The following is a 15,231-nucleotide window of genomic DNA, read 5'->3' as shown; positions in this document are numbered from 1 at the left end:
TGGGGGGACAGGGGGTAGTTTGTGTATTGGTGTTTATTAAATATTGTTATGGTTATTGGGGGCCTAGGAGGTGGGTAGTAGGGCTGTTGTGTGTATTTTGGTTTATTGTGGGTAGCGGGGATGTGTGAAGGGGCAGTAGCCCGAAGGATGTATGTTTAGGCCTACTGGGTGGGTAGCGGGAGTGGTTAACCCCTTTAATACCTTAGCGGTATTAACCACTAAGATAATGAAGTGGTTAAGTCCACCAGCAACCCCCCCCCTTACAAGGCCTAACCACCCACCAAGGGCCAAATATCGCCTTCGCCCACCACCCCTGCTACCCACATTAAGCATGGCACTGGTGGTTAACCCCTTCATTACCTCAGCGGTTAGCCAATAAGATAACGAAGTTGCCTGTAAATGCATTTTTAATGCATCTGATTCATGCCAGGCTCTCCGATGCTGCTATTAATGGATATCCACTCCGGAGTCTACCGGCAGGAAAAATGCATTTTTTTTCTAAGTGCCGTCTCGCCGCTTCTTGGCAGCTTCTCATCACCTTCTTGCCAAGTTTTTGTGGCGGGATGATTTGGAGAGGAAATCTCAATTCTAGAGCGGCGATTAGCCTCGATAAGCTAATCGGGGCTAATAGAATTGAGCGACTTTGAGAAGCTAGCTATAAGTGGCGATAAGTGGCTTATCGCTGCGCGTTTGGCGTTTTTTGTTTCTTTGCAAAAAAAAGCGTCGATTTTCGCTCTTATCGCCAGCTTATCGGGTCTTACTGAATAGCAGTAGGTTTTTTTGGCGATAAGCTGGCGATAAGGGGCTTATCGCTGTTTATAGCATGGGGCCTTAGATTCAATGTTAAAATAAGCTTTATACTTAGGTATCCTAAACCCCAAAGGGTTTAAATTTGTAAATGTAGAACACCCCTGTACCATTTACCCAAGATCCATAAGGATTGTGTTAAGCCCACTGGGAGACCAATTATGTCTGGGATTGTTTCCCTGACAGCGAGTCTGTCCAAATAGTTGGATTTTTTTGCAGAAATATGGAATTACCCTACGTTCCCAGATTAAAGATACTACACTTTTAAATTTAATATAAGACATTGATTGGCAACTGGATACCTATGGGCTTCATGTGATATAGAATCTCTGTATATGAACATCGTACATGAAATAGGAATTAAGACGGTGGAGTTCTTTCTTAATCGGAGATGACAACATATCCACTTAAAAGAGAGAATTTATTTTAGCATGTGTAAATTTTATATTAACGCATAATTATTTTAAATTTGAGGAATGTTTTTACTTGCAAAATAGAGGGACGGCAAAGGGTACTTACCTTTGCACCCAGTTATGCAAACGTTATGATGGGATACTGAGAGAACCTATATATTTGGAATAATAACCCATTTATTAGCCATCTGGGTTTCTACCAAGAGATTTATAGATGATATTTAATTGTCTGGAAGGTTAGCGAGAGAGACCTTGTGTGTTTTTTCGAATTCATGAATCTTAATCCTCTTAATCTCAAATTTACTTATACCTTTAATGCTGAGAGTATTGCATTTTTAGATTTAGTCCTCTATCTCTGGTGATAATGTAATTAATACTAAAATATTCTATAAGATTGCAATAAATATTTGGAGGCCATCAGTAATCACCACCCTCTGTGTATTTCTAATATACTATTTGACAAGTTCCTGAGATAAAGAAGAAATTGTTCAAAGGAAGAAGATTTTATTAGTTAGTCGTCTAACATTGAAAAGGCCTACAAGAGAGCACTCTTTGGACTCAAAACCATTCAATATGGTTTGGTTTTGAAGCAAAAGGTGCCACTGTGTGCTGATTTGCATGTCATTTCCCAGAATCCCTTGCTGCAGTGGAAGTGCTGTGTGCTGGGTGATTGTAACGGATCGGGGGACACGCGCTTCTCAGCGGGTCCCCGTCACCTCTAGCCCCACGGCAGCCTCCTGCCCTGCTTCTCCACTCCTTCAGCAGCTTACCTCCTCCACACCAAGCCATTCCTCCGTGGCGCACGCCGCATCTGCATGCACGCGATCGGGGCGCACGCACGGCAACCTTACAGAAGGCGCGCACACCCGATCCTCTTACCTGCCCTCCCGTGCTGCTGGCGCCGCCCCTCATCGGCTGCAGGCCATTACTAGCTATCAATCCTCTGCCTCCCTCCTGGACCTATCCCTGCGTTCACTCAGACAGGCCTCCGCTCCTCCCCTTGCAACCATTGGTCCTGCCTCCTTTATTACCTCAGTCTGCCCTCTCCGTCGTCGCTCAGCATAGCTTCACTGTGGCTCCTGTGTGCAGTAACTTGTGCTTAGCTCTCTGTTCCAACTCCTTGTTCCTGACCCTGCCTCTGTTTGGATTTCCCTGGTTTGATCTCGGCTTGGCTTTACTACGTGTACCTCTCTACTCCTGGACTCTGCTTTGGACACCACTACGCTGCTCTCTCCTGCCCTGACCCTTGGCTCTTGGACATTAACCCTCCGACTTCTGGCCCCCCGGACTTTGCAAGTTTATGGTTAACCCTTTTCTCACCAGGCCTGGCAACGCAACTTACCACACTCCGGGCATGCCCTCACTGCTGTGGGTGCATGTTATACCCTTACCCACCTCAGTACTGGGGACTGGCCAGGTCTGCGGGCATAAAGGCATTACATTATGCTGAGCCCAACAAATGCAGATCCCCCTGAGGTGGGCCAAGGTGTCACTATGGATCATTGGCAATTTCTAAGTGACCAAGTTACTGCTGTGGCGCAAAAACTCTATACACACTCCCTGCAGGAACCTCCAGCTGTACCGTCCTCTCCTGCCCCACTACCTACGGGTAATTTGGAACCACTTATTCCACCTCCTAATCGTTATGCCGGAGACCCCCTTACTTGCCGGGGATTCTTGAACCAGTGTGATGTCGAATTTGAAATGTCCCCATCTTGGTTTCCCTCAGGTCGTTCGAAGGTGGCCTATGTCTATGCTCTGCTCACTGGTGACGCGCTCGCTTTGGCTTCCCCCCTCTGGGAACACCGATCAGACTTAACCCAAGATTAACCCAAGTTCCGGCGAGAATTTCAGCTTGTCTTCGACACACCTGCACGTAGAGAGACTGCTGCTTCTTCTCTCTTTCATCTTTCCCAGGGTCGCCGGCCGGCTGCAAGATACGTAGTGGAGTTCTGCACCATCGCCGCAGAAACCCAGTGGAACGATGAGGCTCTCGCCGCGGCCTACTGGCAGGGTTTGTCTGAATCCCACAAGGATGACCTCGCAGCTCATGTTCGTCCTTCATCCCTAGAGGAACTCATTGCCCTCAGCATCCGGATGGATCAGCGCATTCAAGAGCGACATCACGAACGCCAGCACCCTCGCTTTCTGTCTCCCATGTCTGTTTCTCCTAGGCCGCCTCCCTCGGCTCTTCTGGCGTTGGACGCCCCAGAACCGATGCAAATCAGTAGCCAACAGCCTCGGGCCGCTGAGAGAACACGCCGCCGAGATGAGGGACTCTGCTACTACTGCGGCTCCCCGGAACATCAACGACGTCACTGTCGCCTGAGACCGGGAAACGAAAACGCCCAGTAAAGGTAGAGGGGCTTCTACTGGGTACCATTTATCCTTGCCCCTCATCCCCTAAAGAGCTACTGAAGAGAATCCTTCTTCCCATAACTCTTCTGGCTCCTAATATCAAGGTAGAGGTTGAAGCCTTCATCGACTCCGGGTCTGGTGGCAACTTTTTGGATCATGACTATGCTTGCAATAATCGTATCCCGTTAGTCAAGAAGAAGTCGCCCATCGGCCTGGAGGCTATCGACGGCCGACCGCTTCAACCAGCCTTCATTATCTGGGAGTCTATTCCCCTCACCATGAACACCGCGTATGGTCATTCTGAAATCATCATCTTCGATGTCTTTCACTCCCCCGCGGGTTGATTGGACCAACGAACTTCCGATCCAGTGGGCTCCTACCTTGAGGAAGACGGTCTCACCTCCCGCTACCGTGCTCGCTGGTCTCAACGCCTCCACTCCTTCTCTTTCTTCCTTGCCAGAGGTATACCACGACTTTTCGGATGTCTTTAACAAGACCCAGGCTGAAGTTCTTCCTCCACATCATTCGTACGACTGTCCCATCGAATTAATTCCTGGAACCACTCTTCCCAAGTCTAAATCTTATCCCTTGTCTGTCCCTGAAACCGAACCTATGGCGACCTACATCGAGAAGAACCTTAAGAAAGGGTTTATTCAGAATTCTACCTCCCCTGCTGGGGCCGGTTTCTTCTTCGTGAAAAAAAAGGATGGCTCTTTAAGACCCTGGTGGACTCCTGATGAAACCGAAGAGGTGAAACGCGTAGAGTGACGTCTGTATTATTGGCCGGAACCCCTGGAAGCCGATGACATCACTTCCGGTGCAGTTGGAACGCAAACCAGTGACACGCACGCCACGGAAGGAGGGGAACCAGATACACCATCTATCCGTCTGCTGAGATCCACTGCGTGTGATCGAAATGCTTTTAAACTTTTGAAATCATGTGAGTGTAATACCTTTCACTTACCTTTTATAAATTCTTGGTATACAGTCTGCGCTATGTCCAGTCTTCTTCTTTAAGGTCTCTTGGATTCTATATGGGGCTGAGATTGATTTCCTGACTACAGTGTGATATCCATACTTTGGGAAAGATACCTTTACGTGCCTTTAACCTTCTCACACTTGTGAGTACATCTACAATAGATCAGCCAATTTATTTATAGTTTGTCACAGCAATATTGCACTATCTATATAATTTTGTTTCCACATATCCCTGCGCTTCCCGGAGATTCATCCCTACTTCTCAACACGAGGACAGACAGAGCAATCCTCACCGGGTCATAGCAGCACCTGTTTATGTGTTTGCATAAGTATCACTTTTTTGATTATTATTATCACTATTATCACAATGTATAACTAGTAGATTTATATAGAGCGCCACTATTAGATAAGTTTCTTTTTTTCACATGCACTGTCTTTAAGACCCTGCATCGACTTTCGTGGACCAAGATTACAGTCAAAAATCGGTACCCCCTGCCTCTAATTTCTGAACTCTTCGAACGGCTCCAAGGAGCCTCTATATTTTCTAAACTTGACCTGAGAGGAGCCTACAACCTCATCCGAATACGAGATGCTGACGAATGGAAAACTGCATTTAATACTCGTTCAGGCCATTATGAATACCTGGTAATGCCGTTCGGCCTCTGCAATGCTCCTGCCGTCTTCCAAGAATTCATCAATGATATCTTCCGGGACATACTGGGAATTTTCGTTGTCGTATATTTAGATGACATCCTCATATTCTCCAAGAATCTGGAAGAACACATTCGTCATACTAGGGTGGTCCTCTCACGTCTGCTTGCTAATCGCCTCTACACGAAGATGGAGAAATGTCTTTTCCACCAATCTTCCACAGCCTTCCTTGGCTACATAATCTCAGATAAGGATTTCACCATGGATCCTGAGAAATTGAAGTCTGTTTTGGATTGGCCGTGCAGCGATTCCTGGGTTTCTCGAACTACTATCAAAAGTTCATCCGTAGTTTCTCCACTATCGCACTACCCATTACGGCTTTGACCAAGAAGGGTGCTGATCCCACAGCATGGTCTCCCGAAGCCATCAAAGCCTTCGAGTTCCTCAAAAAGGCTTTAGTCTCCGCCCCCATCCTTCGGCATCCAGATACAACTCTTCCCTTCACCCTGGAGGTAGATGCTTCCGATGTGGGAGCCAGGGCAGTACTCTCACAAAGATCCTCTCCACAAGAAAAACTCTACCCATGTGGATTCTTTTCCAGGAAATTCTCTTCTGCCGAGAGAAATTATGATGTCGGGAACGTGAACTTTTGGCTATCAAATTAGCTCTGCAGGAATGGAGACATCTTCTCGAGGGTACCAAAGAGCCAGTAGCCATTCTCACCGATCACAAAAACTTATTATATATCGAGGTGGCTCGTCGTCTAGGATCCTTCCAAGCACGTTGGGCATTGTTTTTCTCTTGTTTTAATTACACAATCTCTTATATTCCCGGTACCAAGATTATCAAGACCGATGCTTTTTCTCGCCAATTCTTATGGAGGAAGCATCTAACAAATCTTCTGAGACGATCCTTCCCGCAAAACATATCTAAAAAATGGGCTAAATGGGCTAATGTGACCCGGGCCTCTTTTGAATATCTCCAAACCTACAAGGAACAGAACCCCTGATAAGACAGGCATCACACAAAGTTGACCAGTACAGTATCTGATAGTTAAGGCTGTGTTCAGTTCTATTGTCTGATTCTCATAGGCAGGGATAAAATTGTGTAGGAACATTTTGTACATCGCAAAGTATCTTCTATACAATGACTGTCATTTTGCAATTCTGGCACTCATATTGGTCACAAATGTTAACCGTCTTTCGGACAAAGATATAAGTCTAAAACTAGTGTCCTGTGCATGTGCATGTGCATGTAAAGATGTAGGCAACCGGTGCATCAAAAGTTGATAAGTCCCATAAGTATTGATTTCTCCGCTAGGACCACTCCAATGAAAACTGTATATATTTGCAGCATCCCTGAACAGGGATAGGGGACTAGTACCTAGTGCTCACTGGCACACATACACAGTGAATAGATTGTCCCATACAGCGCTGAGTAAAGAATATAAACCCACAGAAGTGACTCACTGTTTACTTCCAAGATACTCAGTGCGGTCCTATTACGGTGATTCCTTCAAGACGGCGTGCAGTCCACCAGGCAGGATAAGCAAAAGACAGGTAGATGAAGGCAGTGCACTGCCTAAAAAAGCAGGAGGAGGCTCACGCGTTGCCTGCTGCTGCTCCTAGGGGTCATGTCTGATCCACTTATGGAATAAAATCGTTTTTTTATGCACTCATGTGCTCCTCCTGCTTTTTTAGGTAGTGCACTGCCTTCATCTACCTGTGCATGTAAAGCATGATCTACAGCATAGTTCATGATAAAAATACTCATATTTATCGATGTGCATTTTCTTTGACAATTTCAATCTACTCTGAATACTGAAAGCCAATACTCATCAGTAATGAAGATAAAGAAGTGATAAAGTGGACATAGACCTGCCTATTGAATAAGAAATCATTGACACTACGTTAAGTTGAGCTCATGCAATTTAGTTTTTACTGCTTGAGGAGAGGGATATGTAGACTAGCATCAAGGAATAATTACCCCCCTCCCCCCTCTTTAGGGACGATCATGTATGAATAAAAAGCAGAACAGATATTTTAGAAATGCAAGAAATCTGATATATAAACACATTCCAATATGCTGAAAAAGCATTCAGATAAATAACTGTACTTTGCATATTTATGGGGGAAATCATGACTTCAAACTCCTCCACTAGTTAAGTGGTTAAATAAGTACAATAAGTACTAAGTCAATAAAAAAATGAGTGATTCTGCACACAAATCACTTGGGTCATTTATAATCAAATTGTTAAATAAACGCAATTATCCCTCTAAGTCGCTTCTTAAAAAATACCCAGGTACTTAACAATTAACATATATGCATACTACAGTAGTTTGCCATGGTTGTAGGTGACATCCGTGTTGTCAATAAGGAAATCTTACTGCTTAGAAAGACATTTTATTTATTAAATATGCATAACTACACATTCTCTTGATTGTGGAAATTATTCAATAAATTAGTACCCTCCGCACACGAATCAAGCAAGGATACGAATTTACTGTTCATTTCTGCATAAGTAGATTGTTTCTGCGATGCATATTCATTTGACATTTGTAAATGCACCTTAACACGAGAAAATCATTTGTTTACTGAATAATTAGGCCTTTGGAAAAAAGTTTGATGCCAAGGGCGTGAAGAAGTGGAATGCATTTGTCCATTTTGCCCAGACCACGAAATTACCTGTTTTTATGATAACTTGTTTCTCTTGCTTCCTATCATTATTAAATGTATTGTTAGACCTTTTTAGTGATATATTAAAACAATGTGAAAAATCGAAGATGACTGCCGCTCAAGGTGTTAACAGTTGATACATCGCTAAAACTGTGCTCATGTTTTACATGTTGCTTTTCCATTGTAAGTATAATAAAGCATTGCAGATTGTAAGTTCCTTCATATTTGTTATGGCACTAATTCTGGATCAAAATAAAACAATGTGAAAGGGCTTAACCCAGGGTGGCCAACTGCAGTCCTCAAGGGTCACCAACAGGTCAGATTTGAAAGATATCCCTGCTTCAGCACAGGTGGCTCAATCATTTATTATATAATGTATACCCTGTTCATTTATGTAACTGTACTTGTAACCATGTACTATTTGTTTTACTCTGTGCCCAGGACATACTTGAAAACGAGAGGTAACTCTCAATGTATTACTTCCTGGTAAAATATTTTATAAATAAATAAATAATAATTGATTGAGTGATTGAGTCACTCATTCATATACTATTGCCCGGCTTCTAGTGCCAGACAGCCAGTATCTCTGAAACGGCATAGGGGTAGGTTTATTGGCTCATCTGCTTTACTGTACATAGCAATTACTGAGCCCCTACCAATTTTCCAATTAGTGCAGGTATAATACACCCCAGTGTCAGTCTCGACATCACCTTCTATTGAAGAGTAGGTGAATGTATAAGGCTGACGGAGATAAATTTGTGTGTTTTATTATGTTCACAAAGGAATTTGTGCACCCACAGTTTGCCTCTCAGTAAGGTAAATATGATACTGGCTTCAGCCAGATTTTAATTGCATTACTCACATAAGTTTATGTTTATTTAACCCCTTCAGGGCTTTCCCACATTTTTTCACCAGTCCATGGGACAATTATTACATATATTTAGTGTAGGTTCCTGCATACGGTTATGCCTTGTCGTGGCATGCAGGCTTATAAATGCTTTGGCCAAAGGGTTTAACAAAAGAACCCTTTTACATGAGATTATTATTTTATTTTAGCCAAATTGGTAGGAGCACAGGAATCGTTCTTTTTGTTTTTGTGACGGTTCAGAGGATTCCTTCCTCTCCATGTGTCCCCGTCACCGCGGTTTCCTCTGCCTTTGATCTTTCCCCCTTGCCTCCTCGTTCTGCTCTCCCTTCCTCCTCCCGCATCCGTCCCTCTGCGGCATGCCCTGACGCACTCCCAGCTGCCGTGCGTTCCCCGCAGGGCGTGCGCATGTTTCCAAACACCCGATCCCCTCCGCGGCACACTCTGCTCGCGGCGTCCCTCTGTCTCCCCTCCGGTCTCAGTACCTTCTGCAGTCACTCCTCCGGTTCTCTCTCCTCCCGCGGTGAGCGCCCCAGGGGCGCGGCGCTCTGCGCGCTTTCTGTCGCAGCCTGTGCACACGCACCCCAACCTTAAAGAGGGCGCACGCACACGCTCCTCTTGTAAACCTCCCCAGACCTCTGGCTCCGCCCCCCATGCTGTACAAGCTATCTCCCTCTCTGATTTACCTGTCTCCTCCCTCTTTCCTTCTCACCTATCCCTGCTGCCTCTCACTCTACCCTCTACTCCTCCTGTCTCTCCCATTGGTGTTCCCTCCTTTATAACCCCTGTCTGTCCTCTCACTCATTGCTCTGCATAGCTTCTTGTGACCCCTGTGTGTGCAGTCCTATGCTTGGCTCTCCTGTCTCTTTCAGTGTCTGTTCCTGTTCCTGCTTACCTTTGGATCTCCCTGGCTTGAACTCTGCTTTGTACTGGATTACCCTGCTCTCTCCTGCCCTTGAATCCTGCATCCGGATACGACTTTGCTGCCTTCTGTTACCCCTGGACTCTGGCTTACGGACATCACTATCCTGCTCCCTATTGCCCCTGGACTCTGGCACACGGACATCACTATCCGAACTCTGAACCCAAGGTGTTGCAAGTATACCTTAACCCTCTTTCTACAGGCCCGGAAAAGCACTACCACACTCCGGGCACGCCCTCACTGCTGTGGGTGCGTGTTATAATCCTACCCACCTCAGTACTGGGGACTGGCCAGGTCTGCGGGCATACAGGCGTTACAGTTTTTCTATATGTAAGGCCTATCTTTTTACCAGCAGCAAACTTCCATAGGGAGGAGCGCAGTATTATGTACAGTTTCTTTATATATATATATATATATATATATATATATATATATATATATATATATATATATATATATATATATAAAAACGGTAACCAGAGAAATCCTGATTACCAAAAAAGACAGCACACCGTAGGTATAATCCAAAAATTGTGTATTGTGAACACAGGGCAGCCAATGTTTCGGTCCTCACAGAGGGACCTTCCTCAGGGCAATGCAACAAGTAACTGATCTGGACACCCATATATACCTCACCACTAAGTAAAAAACAACTGATCCTAATAATAAACTCAGTGAAAACCCGCGAAAATCCAAACTACAACCATAGGTACCACCCACTGACCTAAGACGACCAATAGAATCCAATGCTAGATGCTGCAAGCACTAATATAAACATGGGACACAAAACCCGATGTCATCAGGGGGCTGCGTATGTACTAACCTGTTGTATGCAATCGCGTCCCTCACATCGCGTAATGCAGCAACCCGACCTCATCCGTAGCAACCAATAGGGTGCACACTCACACTGTGACCACATTGCGCATGCACGAATACAACCAACCGCGTCATTGGATAAGCGTACGTGAGTTTATGCACAGCCGTAAGCTGCACATGCACAGGCTCACGTTGTGCAGGTGTTTCCCTAGCAACGCGTGGGACTGCAGTGTAGAAACCCGACGGCGTCTATTACAACCGACGGGAAACGCGCGCGTGTGCAACATGCCAGGATCGCTGATGTGCAAATGCTGATGTGCAAATGCTTATAGATATATAAGAAAAAACTCTACTATTGATGTCCTGCGCATACACTAGTATGTCTGGCAACGTAGATTGCCACACTGACCTGACGGCATTCATACCAACTGATAGAATGCACGCCCACATAATGGCAGTGTCACACATGCATGAGTGAAAGGGAGTCTCTCCCACTCCATATACATCAGCGTCCTGAAAAACGGCCGCGTCATTCGATAAGCGTACGTCAATATTTGCACATCCGTAAGTTGCGCATGCGCAGACTCATGTTGTGCAGTCGTATCCCTAGCAATGCGTGGGACCGCAGTATAGAAACCCGACGGCGTCTATATCAACCGACGGGATATGCGCACGTGTGCAACATTCCAGGATCGCTGATGTGCAAATACTGGTAAAAGCATATCTGTAAGTAGAACTCTACTATTGATGTCCTGCGCATGCACTAGTATGTCTGGCAACGTAGATTGCCACAATGACCCGACGGCATTCATACCAACTGATAGAATGCACGCCCACATACTAGCAGTGTCACACTTGCATCTATGGGACAAGCATCTGCCTTCTTTGGAAACCGTGAGTGCAAACTACAATACCAATGACTATACAGTATACCCTTGAGTAATACGTATAAAAGAAATAAGTCAAAACCAATGTGGCTAAATAAACAGTTAGGGGAGGAAATGGACAAGAAGAGGAAGGCGTTTAGATTCGTTAAGTCAGAAGGAATGTGACAAAAATTGCAAAAGGGCAATCAAATTAGCAAAAATGGATAATGAAAAAAGGATTGCAATAGAAAGTAAGGTCAACCCTAAAATGTTCTTTAAATACCTTAATAACAAAAAAATGAGAAAAGAAAATATAGGGCCTGTAAGAGACGTGTTCAGAGGTACGCAATGGAGACTGTTTTAAGGTGAAATTAAAATAAGGCTTTATTGCGCCTGTTGATTTAAACTCAGCAAACATGTAAATCAGCAAACAAAATCCGCTCCACTCTGGAGTATATATACACTTGTGATCCAGTTCTCTCTAACTGCATGGTTAGCCCAGGATTCAACAGCCCAAATCATAGAGACATTCATATACTTAGATAGACATAGATAATAGTCTTAAAAGAAATGCATATCTGTTAGCTGGGTTGCTGTAGGGGAAAGCTTCTTTGTTCTCCTGGTGTCCACACTCGTGTGTGATAAGGCAATGTCAGGATCCAGGTATAGAAGTATTATCCCCTGTGTCTTGTTGTCAGCTTGCAGTCTCTTTTGGCAGGGTCAAGACGTCTGTCTCCTTGTTCAGCTCACTTGTGTGCCTAGGAGTCTCCTTTCCTGTCTCAGAGGCAGGCTTTTTCTAACACCTGTAATCAGCCAGGTGGTGTTAGTTAATTGCCTACCAGCAGTTAACCACCACACAGTGTCACTTGCTTTTCAGCGTTATAAATGATGTATTAAAGGTATTTTTATTTTTAGAATTTTAATAGTGGATGCCATTGTTATACCTTAGGCCACTAGACTTTTTCTGTGGATACATGGTCCTTTAGGGATTATGGTTATTTGTCTTAGACAATTGTCTATCTGTGGATATTATATCCTCTAGCTACTAGTTTATTTCATCTGGAACCTTGAGTCCATACTGAGGATATTTGTATCTTATAGTTATGCTACTTGTTTTTGCTGTGAGTGCAACTAATAGGGGACTTCGGTGTTAGTTAATTGCCTACCAGCAGTTAACCACCACGCTGCTGGATTAGAGGCACATTTGTGAACAGGGATAAGTCCCCTGTTACATACTTCACCTGTTTGTGGGAAGCGCGGGCTTGCCACGGCCGAAGCCCATCCTTCCACTCTGATTCGAGATATCTCTGTGACTTGAATGAGAGTGGATGGAGGAAGAAAACCCTCAGTCCCGCTGGGATTGGAGCCCTTTCTCCAGTTTATTCGTGTCTCCTCCCGAAGGTGCTTGAGATCAGCACTCCTCAGTCGCTCGAGGAGGCCTTTTTCCAAGAATAGTCTTTTTACTGCGTGCGCGGTCATGAGATTTCCCTTGCGTCGGGTGCTCCTCTTATTGTAGGCAGACTGTATGGCAACAGTTGCAGAGTGTTTAAGAATAGCCCTTTGAGTTTTCCACTCTTGAAGCTGTCTCTCTGCATTTTTTCCACTCAATGGAGTTGCTAGTTCAGCTTCTTTGGGATTGAGTTGCAATTCCACATCCACTTCCAGAGAATGTCCCATCTTTTCAGCTTCATCAGCTAAGGATTCTTCTCGTTTGGATTCTGCACGTATACCTTTTTTTGTTGCCTGTTCAGTGGCTGAAGGTTTAGCTAGTGCTTGTTTAGGTGGTTCAGACTTTGCAACCTTGTTTTTTAGGCGAGCGGTGCTCCCAGCTCTCACTGTGCCCTTTTTCCTTTGGGTTTTTGTTGCTGTGGGATACTGATGCTTGGTCAGGGTCAATACTTGTCCTTATAGTACTGTAATCTCATCCACGAGAGATCCCTGTTTTTTGAGTGCGTCTTGCAAATCTCTTCTCAGTGCATTTATCTGCGCACTTTGCTTTCTCTGAGCTTGCTTCCACATTTTCATTGTATTGTGAAGCAGTGTGAATTTCTTTACTCGAGCCACAGTTACTTGTCTCAGTTTCTGGACCTTCTTGTGCTCCCTTTTGTGCCGAGTCACCAGGGTTCTAAGCTTGGCCTCTAGCGATGCTTTGGTGATGCTCAGGGTAGCCTTCAGTTTCTCATGCTGCTTTGCGGGGACATACTGGGTAATCAGACAATCCTGCAGCACTTTTATTTCTTTTTCAGCCTGCAGATTGTCTTCCTGCAGAGTTTGCTGCTTCTCCTCAGCATTCTGGAGGTGCGTACGCAGACCTTGCAGTTGGTTCTGCAGTTGGTGCTCTGCTTCAAACTTTTCCTCTTCCAAAAGTTTATTTATTTCTTTAAGCTTGTGCAGCTTTTCATTCTTTTCCTTGATGTGGTCTGTCAAATGAGAATTCTCTTCTTTCAGTCTTAAATTTTCTCTTTTTGCAGTCTCTGTAATTTGCAGGGCCTCATGTAGTCCTCCTTCCATTTACGCACATCTGCTTTGAGAATGACAGTCTCCTGGCGTGAGATTTCCTTCTCTAGGTTGAGGGTCTGAAGCTCCTTCTGAGAGACTTTGAGATCTGTATTAAGATTGACAATAGTTTCTTTAGAATTGTCCAGCTCCTCAGCGAGACTGTGTAGTTCCTTTCTGAAGACTTCCAGTTTTGTGTGGCCGCTGTTGATCTCATGTTGTGAGGCATCCAGTGCTGCGTGAAGATTGTGAACATCTTGCTGAAAGACTGTAATCTCCTTCAGTGCCTCCTCATATTTCCGCTTCAGCTTAGCCATCATTTTATCAGATTGCCTAAGCTTTTCATCCATGGCAGTAATAGCAGCGTTTGCAGTATCTAGCTCAGTCTTGAGATCGTCCAATTCTGTCCTGGCCAAAGAGTACACCGTGAGCACATTCTTCTGTAGCTCCACGTTATTTTTCAGTAGCTCTGCGTAACCATCTTTCTTCAGTTTCAATTGTTCCTGGCGCAGATCACAGTCACGCCTGGCAATTTTCAGGGCATCTTCAGGGCTGGTCAAGGGATCGTCACTCACTGGTTCCGGCTCCGCTTCCCTGGGATGGTTGATTGAGGGTTCCTCACTGTTGGCACCGGACAGACACTTCTTTGGGTCACCCGACTTCTGCCTTGAGCCCTCTGGATATTTGGTCATACGCATGACGAATCCTCCATTTTCTCTAGGCTGCAGGGCATCTCGGTCCCTCTTTTTCTCCGCGGGATTTGCGGACGTGTCTGTTCCTTCCACGGTACGTAAAGAACCGCTTTTCTTTTTTCGCCTTTTTGTTTTGGATGTCTCCGTCCCCTCAGGGATACTGGGGTCTCCATCTTCATTTGAAATTTTAGCAGCTTCACTGGATTCACCATGCTTTTCTTGCAACTGTATTAGCTGACGCAAATTTCGGTGATCCGCTGCTCCCGCTCTTTCTCCTGATGATCATATTCATCATCATAGGGAGCGGTCTTTTCGGTTCGTACCGAGTTCAGGCACCCCCACCATTCTTGGGGTGTTTTGTGGGTGTGACTCGGTTTGTGTTCCCCATAAGAGATGTCTTCCTCCTCATCGGACTGGAAGGGCCACTCTTCCATGGGGTAGGGTTCATTACAGGAATGCCGCATCTTGTCCTCCATTTTGGGGCTATCAGGTGTATTTTTCTTCCTGACCTCTGGAGGTGCTATTGTAGCTTTTGCCAGTGTATTTTCTAGAACCCCAGCTTGTGATACTGTAGTCATACCGGTGGGCATATTTTGCTTGTAGAGGTCGTACCTCTCACAGGCATCTCCGTTGGCTTCTTCTTTCCTTTAGTAAGTTTTAAAACATCAGCAGTACTGTGCACGCATTCTTT

This window comes from Ascaphus truei, chromosome 4, assembly GCF_040206685.1.
Source record: "Ascaphus truei isolate aAscTru1 chromosome 4, aAscTru1.hap1, whole genome shotgun sequence".
Taxonomy (NCBI): Eukaryota; Metazoa; Chordata; class Amphibia; order Anura; family Ascaphidae; genus Ascaphus; species Ascaphus truei.
Note: the sequence above shows the minus strand (reverse complement) of the source record.